The 17,868-nt window shown below is 38.1% G+C and overlaps 1 pseudogene; it reads left to right on the forward strand.

Annotated features, from left to right (window-relative positions):
- The first annotated feature begins 224 nt into the window (after nt 1-224).
- LOC129564458 (serine/arginine-rich splicing factor 7 pseudogene) lies at nt 225-1,138 on the forward strand (annotated as a pseudogene).
- Nucleotides 1,139-17,868: the final 16,730 nt, after the last annotated feature.

The following is a 17,868-nucleotide window of genomic DNA, read 5'->3' on the forward strand; positions in this document are numbered from 1 at the left end:
CAGTATAAAAGGCATCATTAAATTTTGTCAAAACATTTCTGAAATTAAACTAAAAACTCTACTCTTTCGCCCTCCTCACCAGGCATTCAGCACAAGTTTATAGTTATAAAAAGGGAAACATTTACCCTCTCCTATCAGACTATTTTCTGAGATCATGCTGTTATTCTTTTGAAGTATTCTAAAGAAGATAATTGGGTAGTGCCGCCAGGACAGTTGGTGAGGGAGGCGGTTTGGTTGGTGTTGTGTTGATCGTTCTCTGGGCACTGTGAGCTGAAAGAGCCCAGCTCGCAGGCCAGTCATCATGTCACGCTACGGGCAGTACGGAGGAGAAACCAAGGTGTATGTTGGTAACCTGGGAACTGGTGCTGGCAAAGGAGAGTTAGAAAGGGCTTTCAGTTATTATGGGCCTTTGAGAACTGTGTGGATTGCCAGAAATCCTCCAGGATTTACCTTTGTGGAATTTGAAGACCCTAGAGATGCAGAAGATGCAGTTCGAGGCCTGGATGGAAAAGTTATTTGTGGTTCCCGAGTGAGAGTTGAACTATCAACAGGCATGCCTCGGAGATCTCGATTTGATAGACCACCTGCCCGACTTCCCTTTGATCCCAATGATAGATGCTATGAGTGTGGCGAAAAGGGACATTATGCTTATGATTGTCATTGCTATAGCCGCTGAAGAAGAAACAGGTCACGGTCTAGATCACATTCGAGATCCAGAGGTAGACGATACTCTCGCTCACGCAGCAGGAGCAGGGGAAGGAGGTCAAGATCAGCATCTCCTCGGCGATCAAGATCTGTGTCTCTTCGTAGATCAAGATCAGCTTCACTCAGACAATCTAGGTCTGGTTCTATAAAAGGATCGAGATCCCTGTCTAGGTTGAGATCAAGATCCAGGTCTCTTTCATGGCCTAGAAACAGCCGATCAAAGTCCAGATCTCCATCTCCAAAAAGAAGTCGATCCCCATCAGGAAGTCCGAGAAGAAGTGCAAGTCCTGAAAGAGTGGACTGAAGTGCTGCTCAAGTTCACCTTTTAGGGAAAAGTTATTTTGCTTACATTATTATAAGGGATTCGTGATGTCTGTAAAGTATAACTTAGGGAGGTTATTTCAACCATCTAATCAAAATGGATCTGGACTATTACTCTGTAAATATACAGTGGTAAGATAATACAAATTTTTGTTGAATGTATTAACATCCTATGGTCTGAAAATGTGGATTTTTATTCGGCACATTTAAAATAAAATGTTTCTAATTAGAAAAAAAAAATAAAGAAGATAACTGATCATTTCTCAACTGGTACTATTTTGCTCATTTTTAAAGAACTAAATTCTCCACTCTGTTTTCCACCATTTACCAATTGTTTCTAAAGACTGAAATTTTTGTTTCTGCAGACGCTTCTACTGTAAAATTCTAATTGTTAATGGTGACCTCAAATCAGATAGCTGAAGGGCTAATTTGAGGGCATTGCTCCCCTGTTACTCCATCAGTTAACTGCCGGCTTAACCTTCCCTTACCCTCATCAAACCCTCGGTTGGAGAAAGATGGGGGCGAAGGAGAGAGAGGGAGGAAAGTAAAGATGAGGGAGAAAGAGAAATCTTATTATTCAGATTAAAGTGCTGAAGTGCTTGTGGAATGTTTGTGTGTGTGTGTGTGTTAATAGGGCATAAATCTGAAGTGATACTGAGAGGGTAACAGGCAGGAAGGCCAAGGGTCTCCAAATGGAGGAAATAGGCTGGAAGTGTCAGTCATTTTTTCTCTCTCTTAAGCGTCAGGAGGAAACAAACTAGTTTTATATTTTTCCCCTTCTCTATACAAATATAAAAAGAGGTTTCTTTTAAAATTTTGTGTCGCCATAATGACACCTGATTCCACCTGAACTTAACTTTTCTCAAACCTTGAGTTAACCAATGCATATTTATCATGGAAATGTTTGTCTTAAGCTATGTTAATGAACTATGTATTTACCCTAGACTCTGTCTTCAAGTTGGTTCTGCTTGGAACCAACTTGACAAACCAATATGTTATACTCATACATTGTTCTGCTAATCTATGTTAATGAAACTATATATTTGTATGGAAATCTGCCTTTCTTCAAGATTCATGTCAATCGTTTTATGGCCTGGGATGACTCACCTGGTGCCAATGTTATCTCAAAACGCACGTTGTGGGTGAGGGGTCTGGTGCCATTCTCTGAGTTTTGAAACATTTCCTTTCTTTAATTAACAGTCTGCTACTAGTTTGGAGAAGATCCCTGGAGTAGGAAATGGCAACCCACTCCAGTACTCTTGCCTGGAGAATCCCATGGATGGAGAAGCCCGGTAGGCTACATTCCACAGGGTCGCAAAGAGTCGGACACGACTGAGCGACTTCACTCACTAGCTTGGAGAAGGCAATGGCAAGCCACTCCAGTACTCTTGCCTAGAAAATCCCATGGATGGAGGAGCCTGGTAGGCTGCAGTCCCTGGGGTCGCTAAGGGTCAGACACGACTGAGTGACTTCACTTTCACTTTTCACTTTCACACATTGGAGAAGGAAATGGCAACCCAATCCAGTGTTCTTGCCTGGAGAATCCCAGGGACGGGGGAGCCTGGTGGGCTTCCGTCTATGGGGTCACACAGAGTCGGACACGACTGAAGTGACTTAGCAGCAGCAGCTACTAGCTATATAACATCAGGCTAAAGACTAGAAGGAGGGCATTCTTTCTGCCCCCTTCTGATGTCTATGTCAGAAGCTTTCTCTATCTCTTTTATACTTTGATAAAACTTTATTATACAAAAGCTCTGAGAGATCAAGCCTCATCACTGGCCCTGGATTGAATTATTCTCCTCCAGAGGCCAAGAATCCTGGTGTCTTTCTTGGTTCAGCAACAACCTTTCAATACCAGCCTAGTGGTTGCTGGAAGAAGAGGTTAGACATAGTTTTTAGGCAACAAACTAAAAATAGGTTTGCCTTCATATCCACATCAAGAATGCCAAAGGATTTAAGTAAGTCAAAACTGCATGGACATTTTACTTGCTTAGAATTATATTGCAAAAAAAGAATTATATTGCAATGCTGTATTTTATATGTTAAATAAAGCAATATCACTTAAACTATCCTTTGCCTCACTACTCATTCTCAGAACAGAAACACTTGCTAATGCTTTATAAAACATGGTGGAAAATAAAGCCCTATTCATTTGATGTTTCATTAAGAATTAGAGCAATTTAAGCTCTTAAAAAATAGGTAATAGATAGATCAGAGCCTATCAAATCCAGAAGGGACTTTGGAGATAATCTATTTCAATCCTGTCATTTTATAGATGGAGACCAACAGAAATTAAGTGAGTTGCCCAAATTCACCCAGCTGATTAGTGGCAATGAGAGGACTTGAAACCAGAATTCATGGCTCCTATTTAGTATTCTTCATTTCACAATTCATTATCTCATAGTTATTCAATTTTAAAATCTGAAGTTTCTCCCCAAATTTATTTTCCTGGATTTTTTTTCAATTCCCCTTTCTATGTCCATCTCTATGAAAGCTGCACAAAGAGTTATTTAACATTAACTCCTAAGTGCTCTCTGTGTCAGTGGAGTTTTCAGATTTTAAATTAGTTTATGTCAATATAGTTTGAGTGTCTAGGGAAATGTCTTTGTGTAACTATGGTAAAAGATGTTATTATAATAATTTGTGGAAATGCAGCAACTTGATTTCTTGTTCATTCTATTAAACTCTTCATCAAAGTTCTCATAATGAAAAAAAACTGTTCTTGTCTGATTTAGAGATAAGATTGGTTCCAACTAAATTCATTCTATTCTAACAACTCCTCCAAACAACCACTAAAACATAAACTATATTTTGTTTTTGCAAACTTGTCTAAGTACTTAAACTTATTTTAAAATTACCTGAAGAATATTAAGTTCAAATTAATTGCATTCACCCATAATATAAAGGTAAATTATGAACTAAAGTGTAAAATAACTCATGAAAACTTGTGTCTCCTAAAATGTCCTCACAATAACCACACGCCCTTCCAAGAGGGTCCCATTTTATGGCAAAAGGAATTCCACTAATAGCATCTAATTCCCTCCTTGGAGATTTCAAACAGTTCAGAACAAGATTTTCTAAACGCAGGTAAATGAAGTAACATCTGTTTTATTACTGAACAAGAAGGTGTTTTGTGAGGACAAAGGATTATCTTGTGGCAACAAATGAATATCTTGTGACATTCATGCAGCTTTCACTCCAGGCACTCAGAGTTACAGGAACTCTGTAGCAGAAAGATTTTAGCTTTAGGGTTGAAATTACTCAGGCTAAGGCTGGCCTTAATTTGACATTTAATGAGTATCATTCATATAAAAATATAGTACATTTTTTTTAATCAGGGAGATAGTACATGGAAGAATATTTTATTTTCCATTAAACGCATCCATAGATATTTCATTAGATACATCCTGTAGAATAACTCATATTCAAAGACTGAATGCATTTGTGTCAGATGCTTCCCCTGTCCTCTCTCCTCTCTGACTCTTCTCTAAAGCCATTCTGAAACTATTTGACAATCAACATGGCTGAAAATAGAAATGTTTAAGTGACCTAGACAAATGAGAGAGGCTATCTTATCAGCCACTTGAAAATTTGTTTCATGAAGTACTAGACAATGGCATCAAGAATATTAAAAACGATTCGGTTAATATCTTATCTAATAAATCAGCTTCTCTGATTCAATCAACTTTTCTCACACTCTGGCTCTTATGTATTCCACATAGTTAACTGGGTTGGGGAACCCTATAAAGGAATATATACTGCATGAATGCTGGTCCCCTCTCTTGAAACGCTTTCTTTGTATTCTGTATTTATAGATATTTTGTTGCAATAACATTTTCATCTTAAGGTTTTAAAAAAATACAATACCCAACTGAGCTCTGCCACAAGCAGAAAAGAGTAGGAAGGCTTTTGCATTAGTAGAGATTAAAAATAAATGTAGAAAATTTAGGGAATAATGAATTCTAGGTTTCAAAGAATTTTTTACAGTTCTGTGTACACACTGCTTGCTTCTTCCATCTGAAACAGCCAACTCATTTTATTTTCCCTGGGTTTACATTTAAGCTTAGATGTCACTTTCTTTAAAACACTTTTCTTGACCTCTCAAGACTGGGTTAAATTTTTCCCTTGTATGTGTCAACAACACCTTATACTTAAACCCATCATAACATTTGTCACACTGCATTGTAACATGTCAATGTATGGCAAAACTGTTGAGTTTTTCTCATCAGGATTTCTCAGAACCTAGAACAGGGAATCATATAGAGGTGGGTGATTCCACAATATGTTGGCTGCATAAATAAATAAATGAATGAACAGATGAATGAATGAATGGGGTGTACCCAGACCTCTGAGGAGGCTTATCCCATTATCTTGTACAATCTTTTTTGTTCTCAGTAAAATCAATGGATAATCATTTCAATAATGTGCTCCAGTTTACTTTCACTTGCAAAACAACTTGGTGAAGAAAAACTTGTGAAGTGTTAACAATTTTTCAAGTCACCTCACTTGTTTCTGTGAAGTTATTCTGTACTCACCAAGCCTTTTGGAATTAACCCAAACTCAGTGACTTAGATTTGATAGTCAAAACTGGCTACTTAGTTTAACTGCGTAATGAAAACATTTTGAAGAGGCTTAAGGGTGACACCTAAGTGTCTACTGTTGAAATCAATTATTTAATGGTAAAATCATTTGGTGCTGTTGCAGATAGAAAACATTTTATTTCTTACAGGCCCGCATATTTGAATTAGTGTAACTGATGATAAAGATGGGATGTAATTTTAAGTGATCTGACTTTTTAATAAATCAATGACACTTCTTTTCTAATTATCATCTGTGCTGACAAAATGGATTTCTAGAAGTCTTTTTCAAAAATTTAATGACTCACGGATGTACCAGAGACTAAAGCATGCTGTAACTTGTCAATCTGAGCAACACAAGTGTGTACAAATTCAAAACTGGTTTAGTTGGGTGTATCTGACATTGATGAAAATTTAGTTTTACTCACATGCTGAGTAATGAAATTAAGATCTTTACTCCAAATATTTTATGATGGGAATTGATACTGGGAACTGGGTTTTAGCAAAGTATCTTCACTGCAACCAAAAACTTCTTTTACCAATAATTTAAATTTCATTAAAAGAAGAAAACTGTGGATGTGACTTCTTATGAAATATTCCAGGACTTATGAAACTTTTACTTCATCATCTAATCCAAAAATAATACACAAAATCCACGATAATATTTTGGAGAATTCATGATTTTCTACTTATGAAACTGGTAAATCAGAATACCAGAAAGGGATTTGGTCAGGGAACTATAAACCAAACCATCAAGCTAAAATTTGTATTTTAACACACAAATCCAATTACATAGATTCAAAATCCTAATTCATAAATAATGTGCAATATATCACAGAAATAAAATAATGAGCCAAAATTTAAAAACTTTCAATACATAATATATTGGAATAGTCTACAGTTCTCCTTTAAGATTTAATTGGAGGCATCAAATTGTTATAAGGAAATGTAAATCCTTTCAGAGAATTAAGAGGTCTTCATCAAAGAGATTAAACTAATGATTTCTAAAACCTTGCAATTTGTATTTTAGTCTTTATATGCCTAGAGAATAATACGTGGAGAAAATCCAGGAAACAGTGAGTAAATGCACTATATGTATACACACATATCTATATATCTGTGTCTATCTATCTAACTATGGAGAGAGATAGAGTCTTTTTTTTTTAAGATCTTTCTCTTTTTTTTTTAATTTATTTATTTTAATTGGAAACTAATTACAATATTGTATTGGTTTTGCCATACATTGACATGAATCTGCCCCGGGTGTACATGCGTTCCCCATCTTGAACCCCCCTCCCACTTCCCTCCCCATCCCATCCCTCTGGTTCATCCCAGTGCACCAGCCCCGAGTATCCTGCATCATGCATCAAACCTGGACTGGTGATTCATTTTGCATATGATAATATACATTTTTCAATGCCATTCTCCCAAATCATCCCACCCTCACCCTCTCCCACAGAGTCCAAAAGACTCTTCTATACATCTGTGTCTCTTTTGCTGTTTCGTATACAGGGTTATTGTTATCATCTTTCTAAATTCAATATCTTGAAACAATATAGTTCTTTTAAATCTGACTGCTCCTAACATAATAGATATGTACATACACACTACAAAAGCATCTTGACATTTCTAATAAGCCAGACATGAAAAATATAATACCTCAGTCTTTATTCTTCAATACTAAACAAGGCCATGTTGACTCACAAAACTGTCAATCTTTTGATGAACAATTCTGAAGTGTTTTCATGGGTGAGGGTTCCTCATTTTTCTGGTAACAGTCAGGGTTAGTCTAGGGTTTACAATATTTTGTTTGCTGATTCAATATCTCTATTTGAAACCTTTCTAGTTTGACCTTGAGTAGAAAGGAATACTCTGGTCTTAAGTAATTTATTCATCTATGTTAATGTCAGTAAATCTTGGTGGATCATGGATGGCTTCATAGACAAGGCTATAATATTTTATATTTCTCTAAATTGTTGTTAATACCAAGTACCATCTAAATGCAATTGACTGAAGACTTAGTATAAGTGAATATTGCTCAAAATCTGGTTGTTATCTGACAAAAATTTTGCAGTATATCAGCTTCCAAAATATATACCTCTGTTTTCTTCCAGTAGGCCAAATGAATAAATGAGCAAATGAATAAATAAACAGATAAATGAATGAGTAAATGAAGGAAAAAAGATAAATGTTGGGGCAGCCATTAGATTTCTGTTGGAAGGTCTTGACACATATTTCATGTATTAAGAGTGCACAGTAAATACCTATGAAGTTCAAGAAGATTATGAGATCTGTATAAAATTAACATGAAATTCTACTTTAAAAAATTCCACCTACCCCCTGACTATTTCCTCCAAGTAATACTTTAAGAACGGGAAGAAAGAGACCTGGTTTTTATGTGCAAAGCTATTAATATAAAATACCATGTAGATATTGCATGGCACAATAAAAATAATTATCAGTAATAATAGCAACAACGTAATGGCAGAGCCAGCTCCACCTCAGTCGAAACCAACCCTAACCAGTTGGGGCGGTTCAAGAGAATGATCTTTGTTGCAAAAGGTTTATTTCAGTGTATTTCTACCACTACATAATTCCTGCTATGATTACGGGAACCTCCCAGTTCCTCTCAATTTCCACTCTGGTAATAGTCAATTACAATTCAGCTGCAAATTCCCTTGTCTTTTTTAATCCTTTATAATAGGAGACTTTTTAGGCATCAGTATAAAGGAACAGAAAGATCATTACCAATTATAAGGAAAAAATAAAGGCTGAAAACTAAAGACATATAAACAAAACATTGTAAAATATGTTTCTACAGTAGGATATTTGTTGTGTAACCTTTATATCCAGTCATAAGCATAGTAATTCACAGAAACTTAGATGTGGCAAATTTTCCAATAGTCCGTGTAGTATGAGAGCCCTAAAAATATTCCAGGCGGTATGGAAAAACAATTTTAAAGGCTGAAAGGACACTCCTTTTAAAATCTTATTCGAAGATTTGATTTACCCTTACTCTTTCATTTAAGTGTTTAAAATTCACAGTTCTGGATTGAGGGGTGTAGGTGAAAGTTAATAGTTATATGCAGATAAGCCATAAATTTTTTTTTTCTTTTTTTAAAAATTTATTTATTTTAATTGGAGGCTAATTACTTTACATTCTTGTATTGGTTTTGCCATACATTGACATGAATCCGCCCCAGGTGTACATGTGTTCCCCATCTTGAACACCCCTCGCACCTCCCTCCCCATCCCATCCCTCTGGTTCATCCCAGTACACCAGCCCTGAGCATCTTGCAATGGTGTACACGTTTCTGAGTACTCATATCACCATCCCCACCTATCATTACAAAAAGATTTGTAATTGTTTTAGTGAGGAATTAGTTTCATGCTTTTTGCGATTTCTATTTGGAACACTACAGCTTTGGGATTCAAATTCTCACTGAATGAAAGGATGGTTTTGAAGTTCTTCAGAATCCCTCTTAGGTTTTAGGAGATGACAGTGAAATAACTGGTGGATCTGGGGCAAAAGTTGATTCATTAAGAAAAATCCAATCAATCAAATACACATGTTAGTGCTTAGTAACAAAACACATTGATCTATTGGCCCAATTTTAAGATTTCTCTTCTATACTTGCTGCTGCTGCTAAGTTGCTTCAGTAGTGTCTGACTCTGAGTGATCCCAGAGATGGCAGCTCACCAGGCTCCCCCATCTCTGGGATTCTCCAGGCAATGACACTGAAATGGGTTGCCATTTCTTTCTCCAATGCATGAAAGTGAAAAGTGAAAGTGAAGTCCCTAGGTTGTGTCTGACTCTTAGTGACCCCATGGACTGCAGCCTACTAGGCTCCTCTATCAATGGGATTTTCCAGGCAAGAGTACTGGAGTGTGGTGCTATTGCCTTCTCCAAGTGTTAGGTAATTGGAATAGGAAAAAGGAGTCCAGAATGGGGGTGGCTAAAAGACAAGGAAGGGAAAAACCCGTGAAAACAGAACAAAGGAAGGTCCAAGGACTGGAGTGAGGCCCTCAGGTAGAACAAACAGCACTCCTGTCTAGCCCAATTTGCATAGAGCAGGCCCAGGAGGAGGAGGAAAAAACATAAAAAGAGGAGCCAAAGGGCCGGGGGTCTCTCTCTTCTTTTCGTGTCTTTTGGGTCAACATCTGCTCATGCTCAAGGGTGTATTTTCCTTTATTTTCTAATTAAAACTGAGCTGTATCATGGAGCTGTAACACTGATCTGTCTGAGATCTGTGACATGGTCCGTCTGAGAGCTGAGACATGACACAAATTCATATATTTCTAAATGCACAATAATTTTTCTGGTAAGATTCCAGGAAACCACACTCTTTTTCTCACTCACTTATTCTTACATTCTTTACAAAAGTATTTTTTAGACTAATTAAATCTAAGTATATTTAAAAGGCTTAATGTGTGTTTATTTTCTGTTCATACAAAATCACTTATGGACACAGAAAGGTAAAGATAATAAAAAATATATTCACTTGATTAAAAAGGGCCAGTGTATATTACATTGCATCCTGATCAATCAACCACAACTTTTACTTCCAGAACTTCTCTATTATCATAGACTAAAAAATGATAGAACAACAAAGGCCAATTCAAATATGCTGCAAAAATGAATTAATGTTATATTAGGGTGCCATAGTAACTTTTAAAGGTTTCTTTTCTCGTAAGACCAATTTCACTCAAATTTACTTTAAAATGGCTTTCTACTTAGCAGGTAACAGTACCACTGGGTTAAGGCTCTTGGGGAGGGAATTGTGGGCCTGATTCACATTCCTTTTCCAACTCTCAAATCAATTTCCAACAACCTTAGGATGAGGCTAAAGTTTGACAGGTCGCTAGGATTTGCTGTGTGCATGCATCAAGACTGGCTGTCTTTAGGGGCTCTAGTAGTGGGGAGCCAGGCTTGCTCGGGCAGCACAAGCACCCGGCAGGAGTGGGCTTCAAGGTGTGAGGGGAGAAACCCATCCTTGGCCCATCCATGGGCCCCAGAGTGCCTCAGCCAACCCATGGTGCCAAGTCCCCTAACAATGTGGCCCAGTGTCCCTGACTCTCGGCCAAGCCCAAGGCCTTGCCCCCAGCCTCCAGTTCCATCGGGCAGCAGCCAAAGATGCTCACCTCTTCTGTACCTAAGACTTGAGATACCGAGGCCCCATCCCGCTACCATCACCTCTGCCTGCCTGTGGGGCATGAAGTATTTATTGACTGCCTACTATATACAAAGCCAATGGGTGAATATTGTGATTCTCTGTCCTTACAGAGATTATATGCTAGTAAGGATCATTCCAGTCAGAAAGAAGGGACATGAGGTAGTATTGTGGGTCATTGTGTCTAGCACGTGTGTGCTCCATAAATTACTTTGAATTATTCCATCATTTAAGGAACTGGACTTGATTTTATGTGGAGGTTCCATTACTGAGTAACAGTAAGGAATCTGGACATATAGAGTAGACAAGGAGTTTTAATCTGGCAGTAATAGCCTTTGACTATGTGGATTGCAATAAACTGTGGAAAATTCTGAAAGAGATGGGAATACCAGACCACCTGACCTATCTCTTGAGAAACCTGTATGCAGGTCAGGAAGCAACAGTTGGAACTGGGCATGGAACAACAGACTGGTTCCAAATAGGGAAAGGAGTACGTCAAGGCTGTATATTGTCACCCTGCTTATTTAACTTCTATGCAGAGTACATCATGAGGAACGCTGGGCTGGAAGAAGCACAAGTTGGAATCAAGATTGCTGGGAGAAATATCAATAACCTCAGATATGCAGATGACACCACCCTTATGGCAGAAAGCGAAAAACTAAAGAGCCTCTTGATGAAAGTGAAAGAGGAGAGTGAAAAAGTTGGCTTAAAAGTGCAACATTCAGAAAACTAAGATTGTGGCATCTGGTCCCATCACTTCATGGCAGATAGATGGGGAAACAGTGGAAATAGTGACAGACTTTATTTTGGGGGGCTCCAAAATCACTGCAGATGGTGACTGCAGCCATGAAATTAAAAGACGCTTGCTCCTTGGAAGGAAAGTTATGACCAACCTAGACAGCATATTAAAAAGCAGAGAGATTGTTTTGCCAACAAAGATCTGACTAGTCAAAGCTATGGCTTTTACAGTAGTCACGTATGGATGTGAGAGTTGGGCTATAAAGAAAGTTGAGCACCAAAGAATTGATGCTTTTGAACTGTGGTGCTGGAGAAGACTCTTGAGAGTCCCTTGGACTGCAAAGAGATCCATCCAGTCCATCCTAAGGGAAATCAGTCGTGAATGTTCATTGGAGGGACTGATGTTGAAGCTGAAACTCCAATACTTTGGCCATCTGATGTGAAGGACTGATTCGTTTGAAAAGACCCTGATGCTGGGAAAGATTGAAGACGGGAGAAGGGGACGACAGAGGATGAGATGGTTGGATGGCATCACTGACGCAATGGACATGAGTTTGAGTAAACTCGGGGAGTTGGTGATGGACAGGGAAGCCTGGCATGCTGCAGTTCATGGCGTCTCAAACGACTGAACTGAATAAAAGCTTGGACTAGATATAGATTAAGCAGCATCTGACTGTCATCTGTGCCCTGGTTGTCCATGAGTAAGATGGTGCCCAGAAAATAGATGTGAAGTAACTGTATGCAGAAGTTCAAAACAATGAGTGGGTCACAATGATTTATGATCTTCCTAGGATTTAAGCAGCTAATTCAGAGAAAAGTAGTGCCAGTACCAGAGATGAGGACGTTACCTCTGGTTTAGGTAGAAAAAGACTAATTTTGTTTTGAAATTTGAAGAGTTGTGAGACCAGGATTTGAATCCCCCAAACCTCACTTAACTAGTCTCAGGCAGTCATGCCATTTAACCTTTCTTAGCTTGTGTTTGCGGAGAAGGCAATGGCAAGCCACTCCAGTACTATTGCCTAGAAAATCCCATGGATGGAGGAGCCTGGTAGGCTGCAGTCCGTGGGGTCGCTAAGGGTCGGACGCGACTGAGCGACTTCACTTTCACTTTTCACTTTCCACTTTCACACATTGGAGAAGGAAATGGCATTCCACTCCAGTGTTCTTGCCTGGAGAATCCCAGGGACGGGGGAGCCTGGTGGGCTTCCCTCTATGGGGTCACACAGAGTCAGACACGACTGAAGTGACTTAGCAGCAGTAGCAGCAGCACACGACTGAGCAACTGAAGTGAACTGAACTGAATGAGACATAAAATTTGTTCAAACACAATCACAATACAGGCAGTATGAGATAACTAACTGCCCTAAAATGATCGTAACAAAGGCCACAGAGAGATGACTTTTGTCTAAATTCAAATAGGCTTTAGAGATGTTTGATTTAGGACTTAAAGAATGAAAAGGATTTCAACAGAAGAGGAAAGACCAAGACTTTCCTGAGGGAATGAATGGTATGAGTAGAGTTCAAAAGTTAGAAAAGTACTAGGAATGACCCATGAAAAGGTAAATAGAGCAGTTTGGCTAGAGCACTGAGCATATATACAAGTAGAAACATGTCTGGATAATATGTTGGGGTTATATAGGAAAAGAGCTTTGTGGTGGGCATTTATTGTGTAGGGCTGTCCAGCATACATTACCTCTTTTAGAAATTCTGTCACAGAATTAATTTTCCTCTAATATGGATAGTCTTTATATATATGCAAGTCAAAGTGTCCTGCTTTTCCTAGCTAAAGATTGGACGTGTAAACCAAGGTCTGTGTGCTCAGTTGTGTCAGACTCTTTGCAACCCCACAGACTGTAGCCACTAAGTTCCTGTGTCCATGGGGTTTTTTCAGCATTGAATGCTGGAGTGGGTTGCCATTTCCTCCTCCAGGGGATCTTCCCCACCCAGGGATCAAACCCATATCTCCTGCTTTGCAGGCAGATTCTTTACCACTGAAGCCATCTGGGAAGCCCTTGTAAACCAAGCTAGGTCCATTTAATGTTCTCCTGGAGGTTAGGTTTTAAGCAGAGTTAAATAATGAGAGAAAAAACGCTGATTGGTTAGTCCATTTTTTCTCTCCTACTTGAAATTCTGGATCTTTCCTAGCTTGTGTTACTTCTAAGTCTGAAACTTTTCAGGTCCTTCAATTCTGTGAGCTACCCTCTCTCCTTCTATTAGGTATTTCATCTTTTCTTTCTTTCATTTTTTTCTTTTCTTTCATTTATTTTCTCCTTCATTTTTTTTTCAGTTAGCCAATTTTGTTGCTTACACCAAAGAACCTGATAAAACCTTGAAACAAACCAGTTTTACACTGAAGAAAACCTTGAAGGCAAAATTAAGGATGGGCAATTATCTAATCAAACTGGTGCACTGGAAACAGTATTCTAGGAACATTATGTTGGTTGGATTGGAAATTGGGTGAAGGATACCAGTTAGGAAGCTGTTCTACCAGTTTTAGAACCAGGCCCTGAGGACCTGGACTAAGGTAGTGGCAGTGATGAGAAATAAGAGATATGTGTAACAGACATTATTAGTAAGAAAGAATTAACAGGTTATGGATACTGATTTGACATTAGTTTTGCTGGAGACAGAGAGTCAAAGATCAGGCTGAGATTTCAAAACTGAATAAAGGGCTGATGAATGCTAAGTCTGTGAGAGACTAAGGAGAAACTGCTAGAGAAATATGACAGTCATAGATTGCAATATCATGTGAACCAGTGAAGGAGACATTGACAAGTCCTAGGGGCTGCTCAACAGTGTAAGAGGCTCTGGAAGAAAAAGTTCTAGAAATAAGAAAAGTTCTCACCATTCTTCAATTTAGCTGAAATCTCAGAAGAACAAGAAGAGTTTCAATTATTGACTGGGGAAAAAAAGCCATTTGATATAGCATTATTTGTGACCCTCTAGAGCAGTGTTTCCTAACCCTTGTTTGTTCCATGGATCTTTTGGCAATCTAGTAAGGCCTAGAGATCCTTTATCAGAGTAATGCATTTAAATGCATTAAATAAAGTATGTAGCTTCTAAAAGGAACTCAATTATATAGAAATGTTTTCAAAATATTAAAAAATGTGGTGATACAGTAACATATGTCTGATTTATCACTGAGTAAAAGGATGATATACTTCAAATACAGGCAATTTAAAATTAGGTTTTATATTTTGGAGATTAATCCTTTATCAGTTGCTTCATTTGCTATTATTTTGTCCCATTCTTAAGGCTGTCTTTTCACCTTGCTTACAGTTTCCTTTGCTGTGCAGGAGCTTTTGATTTTAATTAGGTCCCATTTGTTTATTCTTGCTTTTATTTCCAATATTCTGGGAGGTGGGTCTTGGAGGATCCTGCTGTGATTTATGTCAGAGAGTGTTTTGCCTACATTCTCCTCTAGGAGTTTTATAGAATCTGGTCTTACATTTAGCTCTCTATGAGACTGCAAAAGAGACATAGGTATATAGAACAGTCTTTGGGACTCTGTGGGAGAGGGTGAAGGTGGGATGATTTAGGAGAATGGCATTGTAGCATGTATATTATCATATGTGAAATGAATCACCAGTCCAGGTTTGACGCATGATACAGGATGCTTGGGGCTGGTGCACGGGGATGACCTGGAGGGAGGATATGGGAAAGAGGGAGGTGGGAGAGGGGTTCAAGAAAGGGAACACAGGGACACCCGGGGTGGATTCGTGTCAATGTATGGCAAAACCAACCAATATATTAATGTAAAGTAATTTGCCTCCAATAAAATAAAAAAAATAAAAATAAAATTAGGTTTTATTTTCCAAAAGACATAGTGTGAAGGTTGTTGTTGCTTAGCTTGAATACAAACAATAAACTTTGGAATGATCTTTGGCTCATTTCCTTCTGTGTTGATCAATTATCAGTTATAGGTAGGGAATATCAGAATGTGACTTATATGCTTGGTTTTCCAATGTGATAACATGTGACTTCACTGTTTGGTGGCCAAACAACCAGTAGGAGCAGAATTGTCTAATAGTTGGCTATCTATGTGGGCAAAGCATCTGTAGACAGAAAGACTGCAACCATGTACACTCTAATAGCTACCTTAATTCCAAATTAGTGATGAGTATAAATGGCATTTTAAGATATATGCAATGACAGATATGTGGTATGAAAATGTCTGTGGCTCTTATTGGTTACAGAGTCACAGATACTGCTAATCCTACTGTGATTTTCTGCCTATATTCATAATAGATGGACATGTCAATTTTCAGTTATTGAAAATCAAAATTTATTTTTTTCTGATGCAAGTTCTGAATAACTCTGAATTCTTGTGAATGAGTACCAGTTTAGGAGTCCCTGCTTCGAATGTACTTTTAATTACAAGAAAGGAATGGAAACAAAATGAAGTGGGAGGGTAGCCAAATTGCAAAACGGTTAAGTGTAGATTATTGAGAACGGTAAGTGTAGATTATTGAGAAGTTTTATTATGGGACAGAGGAAGAGAAATAAAACTCAAAGAAGTCAGAGATCACAAACTTCCTTGGCAGTCCAATGGTTAACACCCCATGCTTCCACTGCACAGGGCACAGGTTTGATCTCTGGTTGGGGAACTAACATGCTGCACAGTGTGGAAAAAAAAAAAGCAGATCAAGAAAAGAGCATAATCTCTAATTTATTTACTTATTTGCTGCATTGGGTCTTTTTTGCTGTGTGGGCTTTCTCTAGTTGCGCCAAATAGGGGCTACTCTCTAGTTGCAGTGCTTGGGCTTCTCATTACAGTGACTTCCGTTGTTGCAGAGCATGGGCTCTAGGGCATGCAGGCTCAGTAGTTGTGACTTGCAGGCTCAGTAGTTGGGTTTTTGGGTCCAGTTGCCCTGTGGCATGTGGAATCTTCCCAGATCAAGGATCAAAGAGTGTATTTGTTTGCTTGTTTTAATTTGAGGATAAGGAAACCAGAGAATGCATATGGGTTAAGAGAAAGGAAGGGTTAGAAAAGATGAAATCAAAGATCATACACAGAGAGAAGGGGCAATTGATGGAGCAAGACTTCAGAGATGTTGAGATGAAATGGGATCCAGGGAATAAGTGGAAAAAAGAGTGAGGGAAGGAAAAACACCACTTCCTCAGATATAGATAAATAATAGAATATGGTTTTCTATAGACTTTGAAGAATGAAATTTCCCTCCAATTTCCTTTGCACGGTTGACTCAATTTATGAGATTTTTCCTAAAATCAACTTTAGAAAAAAAGTTGTGTGTAACTGATTATTTCATAGTATACTGCTGCTGCTGCTGCTAAGTCGCTTCAGTCGTGTCCGACTTTGTGCAATCCCATAGATGGCAGCCCACCAGGCTCCCCCGTCCCTGGGATTCTCCAGGCAAGAATACTGGAGTGGATTGCCATTTCATAGTATACTAGCACCTTAGAATATTATTTTTTCTGTGACAATAACTTTAAAAAATTTCTACTACTTCAGTATAAACAAAGAATATACTTTTTCTTAATCACACAATTATTATTCCCAGAATGCACCAATACAGCAAGACTTCTACCCAGGTCCTACTTACTTTCCAAGCAATGCATTCTCTCTTGGAGCTGTTTTTCCTCATGCTATCTTTCTGTGTCCCATCTACATCAAAGTTTGGTCTAATGACCTTTCCTTGATTTCTAAGTGCTATTTTTATATTTTTCTACTAAAACAGACTCTTTGATTATTCTCTTACATAACTTTAAAACCACATAATATAAAAACATAATCTCTTAATATCTCATACCATCCCTAAGGTAGATATTTTTATAATGGGAAATGGCCATCTTCAAAAAGATTTGAAGTCTTGGAAAACTTGGATTCAATTTGAATTTTTCTTTTTTTTTAAAAAATTAACTATTTATTTGACCAACTGCCCAGCTTATGGGATTTTTGTACCTTGACCAGGGCTCGAACCTGGGCCCTCAGCAGTGAGAGCATGGAGTCCTAACCACTGGATTGTCAGGAATTTCCCAATTTGGCTTTTTCTAATGAGTCTTCTCTGGAAAATTATTACAGTTCCTCTGCTTAGTGGCCAGACATGAACTGGATTTATATCATTGATGATTAGATGTTTGTGGAGGGGAAACAGAGTCCACTGTCTTGTATTTTCTTCCACTTATCTGTGTTTGATCTCACTGTGCAGCATGAAGAGTAGTTTCTGGAACATTATTATTGCTTGGATATTCATTATTTATTAAAAATAAATACAATATTGATATTTCGTTTGTTAAACAAGTAGAATATGTAGAATTCTGTTTCCCTGAAATCTTTTTAAGAATTTCCCTTGCTCTAAAAATTCACTTCAACTTTTTTTAAACCTTCAGTTCAG

The sequence above is a fragment of the Moschus berezovskii genome, chromosome X (genome assembly GCF_049115385.1).
Source record: "Moschus berezovskii isolate FMDL1 chromosome X, NW_MosBer_1.0, whole genome shotgun sequence".
NCBI lineage: Eukaryota > Metazoa > Chordata > Mammalia > Artiodactyla > Moschidae > Moschus > Moschus berezovskii.